Source organism: Scyliorhinus torazame, unplaced genomic scaffold, assembly GCF_047496885.1.
Source record: "Scyliorhinus torazame isolate Kashiwa2021f unplaced genomic scaffold, sScyTor2.1 scaffold_1122, whole genome shotgun sequence".
In the NCBI taxonomy this organism is placed as follows: Eukaryota; Metazoa; Chordata; class Chondrichthyes; order Carcharhiniformes; family Scyliorhinidae; genus Scyliorhinus; species Scyliorhinus torazame.
The window spans coordinates 16571-24855 of NW_027308849.1; positions in this window are offsets into that span (position 1 = coordinate 16571).

Consider the following 8285-nt stretch of genomic DNA (forward strand, 5'->3'; position numbering starts at 1 on the left):
GCTGGACCACCATCGCCCTTGGGGGATCCCTCAGCTGTGGCTTCCTCGTCATCGCCCTGTACGCCCTGTCCACCTCCAATGGTCGGGGAAAAGCCCCCTCCCCCAGAAGCTGCTGAAACATACACGCCAAAAACACGCCAGCATCAGCCCCCTCAGCCCCTTCAGGGAGACTTAAGTTCTGCCGGCGAGCTCTGTTCTCCAGATCGTCCACCTTCTCCAGCAGCCTCTTTTCCTGATTCTTCAACATCCCCACCTCTAGCTCGACCACCGTTTGGTGCTCCTCCTGGTCCTCCAGCGCTTTCTCCAGCTTCTGAATCGTCCGATCCTGGCATCCAGCCGATCGATCGACTCCTTTATCGGGTCAAGACAGTCCTGTTTCTGTCTGGCAAAGCCCTCTTGGATGACCTGCATCAGTTCCTCCGTCGATGTCTGGGCCATCACAGCAGGGGTCCGAACATCAGCCATGTTGTCTTCAGCCACGACCTCCACCCAGCCCTTGCTTATCTTTTTATTTCTTCCTTTTCGGTCCCTTGGGGTTCTCCGTTCCATGCACCGATGTGTAGATCCAAAGGGTAATTGCGCCTTCAAAGCCCAAACTCAAAACCACAAAAAAGTTGGGGGAAAGGTCCAAAAGTCCGGCCAGAGCGGGAGCCACCAAGTGTGCGACTTACTCCCTCATAGCCGCCACCGGAAGTCGATTTGAAACTTATTTTATGGTTCCATCATAATCAAATGTTGCATGAAAAAAAAGTCAACTGAACTAAGGTTTAGAAATAACTATAATAGAGGTTCTACCTTAGCTTATATACTCCATCTTGCAGTTATCTGCTTGATGTAGATTATATTAAACCAATTGCTTTATTGGAACACTGCCAGATACGTGTTGCTAAAGAATATTTACTAAAATCAATATGAAATTTTGACACAAAGAATTTGAATGTGGATGACGTGGTGGCGCAGTGGACTGCTGTCTCACGGCACTGAGGACTTTGGTTCGATCCTGGCACCGGGTCACTGTCAGTGTGGAGTTTGCACATTCTCCCCGAGTCTGCATGGGTCTCACTCCCACAACCCAAAGATGTGCAGAGTAGGTGGATTGGCCACGCAAAATTGGCCCTTAATTGGAAACATTTTTTTAACAGGAATTTGAATGTCGGTTTGAACAAAGGAAAAAACATTTACCGAGCAGATCTGGGGACTATTCAGTCAATCTACTTCTGGGCCTGATATGCCCATATTCAACTCTTTAGTATATTCCCAGGTGTGCATAACTGCACAATACTCATCAGGTTGTTTGAACTTCCCTATAACTGGTGGGCACTGCAGGACATTGATTGTCTCATAATCTTGAGGTCGAAAACCACCATCGGCATTTTAGTTAGTTAAAGCTGATTTTTGTTTTGGCAATTGGCCGCATTTTGATTCTGGTGGCAACAGTGACCCATTAGGACAAAAACAGCACCCTTTCTCAGAGAACAACCTGGTGGGTTTGCTTGATGGCATCTGCCCGGCAAAGATCCCTGATATGTTCGATGAAGCAGGGGTGGTCCAGCTGACTACGCGTCCTGGGTCCAGTCTCTGCTGCACGGCTGATTGATCACAAAATGGCACCACATGATGTCCACCAGTTTTCTCAAAGCTCTCCATAATTGAAGGGCACCTCAGGACATTAATTGCTTCATGAACATGATCTGCCAAATTGTTATTTAATTTTACCTGCACACATTTGTTAATTTGCACAAGCCATCTGGGTTATATTAGCAATTGTCCTTTTTCTTGCTTTTTAGGGCTGCTTAGCGAAACAGAACAAAAATCATCTATTCATGATATATATTTTCATTTATCTTTCCTTCAAACTAAATATCATTCTTTGTGACTCAATCTTTTCCTTTCAATATCACATCAGTGATTGCTCTTATAAACAACGTGAACTGTTACATAAGTTGTATAGAAATAGGCCATTTGCTTCAACTGCTTGAGCCACTGTTTGTGCTCCACATGAGCCTCCTTCCACTCTCTTGTTCTATTCTCTGCCCTTTTTCACCAACTACTCCAATGCTACTGCTAACAACAGTCAATGTTTTGTTTTGTTTTAGAATCTGAGATCGAGCGAACTTTAGGGAGTTTAAAAGCATCATTATAAACAGTTCACCCTCTATTCTTACATTCCATTCTGCATGCCAGTGCTCCGAGCAAGCTGCCTCTTCCCACTTGTCCGACTGAAACCTGCAGGTTATAAATCTGACTGGAATCTCTCTACTGTGCGTATCCAATTTTATGTCGACCATTGATATTTCCTGAATGCCAATAAGTGCTCACTCTACAGGATGTCAAAGCCAAGGTGGGTGTAAGATGGCTGAAAATGGGAAAACTGACTTTGTTTCACTTTTACATTCAAACCCACCTATTGGACCAAGCTTTTGGCCTCCATGTAATATTCTTGTTGGGTGGCCTGATTTATATTACAAGAACACTTGCAGCTATAGGTATAAACAATTTATTAATATTAACTGTGGGTCAAATATATACAAATCAACGGATGAATAACAGTATGAGCACGCACAAACCGTTATCTCTCTCCCAGCTCCCTAGTCAGTCTGAGGTCACCTGACTCTAACATTCACTTGTATACTAATGAGACTCCTCATGGTCAGTCAGTGAATTACAACACAATCATATCACTACACTCTGGACCCAGTAACATAGGTGGCTCAGTGTCTAATTTTGCTTGATAATGGTGCAGTGAAGTGCCTTGGGAACATTTTATTATCTTAAAGGGTCTCTATACATGTACATTTTTCTTGTTGTTGCAAACAAAATACAACAGTTATATTACTGAAACAAACAGCCAGCAGAGACTCCATGGAACCAACTGCTCTTTCTCTGAGTGTAAACATCCATGGTGTTACTGATGTAAAGAATACCCAAGTGATTGATAGAATACTGAGCTGGATTTTTACCGAGTGGCTGGGCTGATCACAATTCTAGCTTCTGGACCCCATTCCCTGGGTTTTTGATTTTCATGAGTGCCTTATCAAAGTGCAGTATGGCTCAGGTCATGATCCCACACCCTGCTCCCCCGACCTAGCTGGCTCCATGGTGGGGATACATATCTTGCAGCCCTCCGCAATCCCCATGGAATGGGAGAGCTGTTCAAAGAGTTCTGGTTCATAGCACCTCAGAGGTGTGGTGAACCACAGTCTGCATGAGGGAACATTTTGAAAGGTAAATTCAAAATTTCTTTCTCATGCTCCCCATGCCACCTATGGCCCCCAACCACCCTCTATGGCTCTCATGTCCCCATGCCAAGAGATGCCCCCAAAACAGCCCAATGACCTCCCATGCTCCCAATGTCAAGCCATGCCACCCAACCACCTTCAAGGGCCCTCCATGACAAGGTATTCCTCCACTCACTCCCGTGGTACCTTATGCCACCCATGCCAAGCTATGCCATCCACCCACCCCCTGTGGTCCCCATGGTACGGTACTTTAATACTTTAATAGATATCTGTGTTCTCTGCCAAATATCCATACTGAGGCTTTACTGAGATCCCAGAAATATATTAGCCCAGTGAAACAACAGAGTCCCAGAGAAATCATTTTTTAATTGACAGCTCTGGCTCTCTGATCTACGTGTCACAATTTCACAATTTTTATTTACACATGGTTAGGAGATTTCAAGTGCTTGCAGTTGATACTTTAAATGGTCTGGATGATTGATACTTTAATTGGCCTGTGGTTAAAAAGCGAGTTCAAGTGCAAAGTTGCCAATTAATGACTTTAAAAGCTTTTTTTGCACATCCTACTAGCTAGGATGAATTCGATGAATGGGCATGGAAATACCATTGGTAGGGTGGCATGACATAGAACATAGAATTTACAGTGTAGAAGGAGAGCATTTGGCCCATCGAATCTGCACAGGCTCTTGGAAAGAGCACCCTATTTAAGCCCATGCCTCCACCCTATCCTCGTAACCCAGTAATCCCACCTACTTTTTGGACACTATGGGCAATTTATCATGGCCAATCCACCTAATATGCACATCTTTGGACTGCGGGAGGAAACCAGAGCACCTGAAGGAAACCCACGCAGATACGGGGAGAACGTGCAGGCTCTGCACAGACAGTGACCCAAGCCGGGAATCAAACCTGGAACCCTGGAGCTGTGAAGCAACTATGCTAACCACTGTGCTACCGTGCTTGCTATGAGAGCTCATAGAAGTTGTTTGGAGGGGCCTACCGATGTGTTGGGGCATGAAGGGTCATAGGGGGTGGGTGGGGGCATGAAGTTACATTGATGGACATGGCAAGTGTGTGAGGAGTGTGAGCACTGAGGGCTGGAAAACCTTTCTGGTTTTATTGCAACATGGAAGAAGTACCACAAGATTGAGGTGGACCTTTTAAACAGGCTGCCTTTTCACCCGACAGCCCTTATGGTTGCCTCCGAACAATTTCCCAGGTTGGCTGGCCTGACTGAAGCCCAACCAAACAACCCTTCCCAAACTCCCCCCGTAAACCCACCATGAAAATCCCACCTTTGTGGGCAGTTTTTCCTGAGCCACGCAGGTCAAGCCCAGATGCGGGTAGCAGTCCTGATTTCTGCTACCGGCATCGAGGATGAAAACTCAGCCCATTGACCAGCCCCAGAGAGAAACATAATCTCACAAAAGCATCTGTTAATTGTTTGATTATTGTTTAATTGAGCGTTAGATAAACATGAGAGGAGGCCTTCTGAAGGTATAGCAGAAGCTGTGGTATATGGCTTCTCATGCTGTTCTGTGTAAGCCGCAAGTAAAACTTCAACATGTAAGGTGACGACGTCGAAAAGGTCAATTTTAACTCAATGCAAACCGAGGTGATGAAGGAAGCTCATTCGAATGCTGTGATAAAGGCTGTGGTGATTTGAAGTGACATTTGGGCTGTGAAGGAGCATTGGAAACCCATAATTAGAATTTACGTTTTCAACAGAGCCACTGGTGAAATCTCATGCTATTTGTATGGTTTGAGAAAACAATTCTCCTGCATGTTGCATTCAGCTACTGCTTGCTAACCATCCCAATGTCTTCATAGCATCAAGGAAGTGGAAGATAGCTGGAAATTTGCACCACAGGGACTGAGTTGGATTTCAGAGGGTTTGAGGTATCCGGGCAGGAATTCTCTGGCCGTTTCCTGGTGGCAGGATTCTCTTGTCCCACCGGCAGCACACCCCAATCCATGGGTTTCCTGGTGACTTCAATGGGAATTCCCATTGACAGCGAAGGTGGCAGGGAATCCTGCCTCCAGCGAATGGCGAACCGCCTCCTGCCATCGGGAATCTTTAAATAACGAGCTAACAATTAATTTATTTTTATTCATCCATGGGATGTAACCATTGCCAGCAAGGTCAACATTTGTTATTCATGCCCAATTGACCTTGAGGAGGTGGTGATGAGCCGCCTTCTTGAACTTTGCTGCAGCTATACCCACAGTGCTGTTGGGGAATAAATTCCTGAATTTTGATCTCACGATAGTTAGGCAATATAGTTCAAAATCAGGAAAATCAATGGCTTCAAAAGGAACTTGCATGTGGTGGTGTTCCCAGGCACCTGCTGCCCTTGTCCATCTCAGTGGTAGAGGTCATGGGTTTGGAAGGTGCTGTGGAAGGAGCCTTGGTGAGTTGCTGCAGTGTATCCTATACATGGTGCTCACTGCTGACATTGTGCACTGGTAATGGAGGGAGTGAATATTTAAAGTGGTGGATAAGGTGTGGCTCAAGCAGGCTGCTTTGTCTTGGATGGCGTTCAGCTTCTTTCATGTTGTTAGAGCTTCACTCATCCAAACAAGTTCCAGATGAGTTATAGAATCATAGAATCTACAGTGCAGAAGATAGGGAAACTATTGGAAAAAGTTCTGAAGAACAAAATCAATCTCCACTTGGAGAGGCAAGGTATGACCAGGGATAGTCAGCATGGCTTTGTCAGAGGGCGGTCATGCTTAAGAAATTGGATTAAATTGGCTGAAGACTGGCATCCGTGAAAAGAGCACAGTGCTCTGTAAACCTAAAATAAAGGGTCCATGGCTCGAAATGTTTACTGTGTTTCTCTCCTAATAGTTGATGGCAGACCAGCTGAGTTTTTCCCGGCATCCTCTGTTCTTGGCTCTGTAGACCTAATTGTTATCTTTCCACCTGTCATAACTGACGTGCTTTCCAACAGGACAGAACTGGGTTCTTTGACAGCTTAAAGATTGTGGTAGTATGCATTAGGGGTCATGTGGGACTGTGAAGCCATGATGGCATTGGCTGACAGATCCCGGGTCCTGGTTGGATGTTGACCTCTAGCTCCGCCCTGAAGGCGGAGTATAAGTACCTGGAGTCCTCCCCCGCAGGCAGTCTACTACTGAACTGCGGGGGAACAGTCACGCTTAATAAAGCCTCATCGACTTCACTCTATTCGTCTCTCGGAGTCTTTGTGCGCTACAATTTATTAAGCGTGACTAAAGGACTATGGAGCTCAGGATCATCCCGGAATGCCTGAGGATCAGCCCCCACACAGTGAACGCGGCAGCAGCTTTCAAGCACTGGCAGACTTGTTTTGAGGCCTACCTCAGAACGGCCACCGGCCGGGTCACAGAAGACCAAAAACTACAGGTCCTGCACTCGAGGTTAAGCACGGAGATTTTCTCTCTCATCGAAGACGCAGAGGATTTCCAGACGGCGTTCGCAGCACTAAAAAGTCTCTATGTCCGCCCAGTAAACCAGATCTACGCTCGCTATCAACTCGCAACGAGACGGCAAAGTCCCGGAGAATTGATAGATGAATTCTACGCCGCGCTACTAATTTTGGGACGAGCCTGCAGCTGCCCGTCGGTGAACGCAAATGAACACACGGACATGTTAATGCGCGATGCTTTTGTGGCAGGTATGAACTCCTCCCAAATCCGCCAAAGACTTCTAGAAAAAGAGTCGCTAGGACTCTGAGGCACGGGCCCTAGCAGCCTCCCTCGACGTGGCCGCGCGAAATACCCGCGCCTACGGCCCCGACCGCGCGGCAGCCCATTGGGCTCCGTACGTACCCGTCGCGACAAACCCACCCCCCCCCCCCCCCGGACAGCCCACAGACTTGCGCGGTCCAAACGCCAAGTCGCACCGGGGGCGCCCGCTGCTATTTCTGCGGCCAGGCGAAACACCCCCGGCAGCGCTGCCCGGCCCGGGCAGCGATCTGTAAGAGCTGCGGGAAAAAGGGCCATTTCGCGGCTGTGTGCCGGTCCCGCGAGGTCGCCGATGTCCCGGGAGAACAGGGAGCCCTGCATGCCGTTTACGCTCCCCAACCCCCCCAGCGCCCCATGTACGACCCGCAGGCGCAGCCACTCTGGGTCCCGACCACCGCTGTCCCGGGAGAACAGGGAGCCCTGCACGCCGCTTACGCTCCCCAACCCCCCCCCCCCGCGTCCCATGTATGACCTGCCGGCGCTACCACTTTGGGTCCCGACCACCGCTCTCCCCGGAGAAGAGGGAGTTCTGCGCGTCTCCAACGCCCCCCAACCACCCCCCCGCGCCCCACGTATGACCCGCCGGCGCTACCGATTTGGGTCCCGACCACCGCTCTCCCCGGAGAAGAGGGAGTTCTGCGCGTCTCCAACGCCCCCCAACCACCCCCCCGCGCCCCACGTATGACCCGCCGGCGCTACCGATTTGGGTCCCAACCACCGCTGTCCCCAGAGAAGAGGGAGCCCCGCGCGTTCCTAACGCTCCCCAACCCCCCCAGCGCCCCATGTGCGACCCGCAGACGCCGCCATTTTGGGTCCCGGCCACCACGAGGGGAGGAAGGGCGCCGCCATCTTGGACCACCCCAGACCTGTACGACGCATGGGGGCGGCCATTTTGTCCACCCCCGCCGCCATCTTGTGACCCCCCAGCCATGTGCGATGCATGGGGGCAGCCATCTTGTTCACCCCCGACGCCATCTTGGACGGCAACAACGGACCCCAGTGTCGACGGCTCCACGGGGTTCGAAGAAGACGCTCAACTACTACAACCACGTCTCGCTTCAATGACGCTGGACCAAGCTCGGCCCCGGACACTCCAGACGACGACAACGGTGCTGATAAATGGGCACGAGACACCATGCCTAGTCGACTCCGGGAGCACGGAGAGCTTTATCCACCCCGACACGGTAAGACGCTGTTCTTTGACCACCCATCCCAGCGCACAAAAGATTTCCCTAGCTGCAGGATCCCACTCCGTACAGATCTAAGGCTTCTGCATAGTTACCCTAACGGTGCAAGGGAGGGAGTTCAAAAACTACA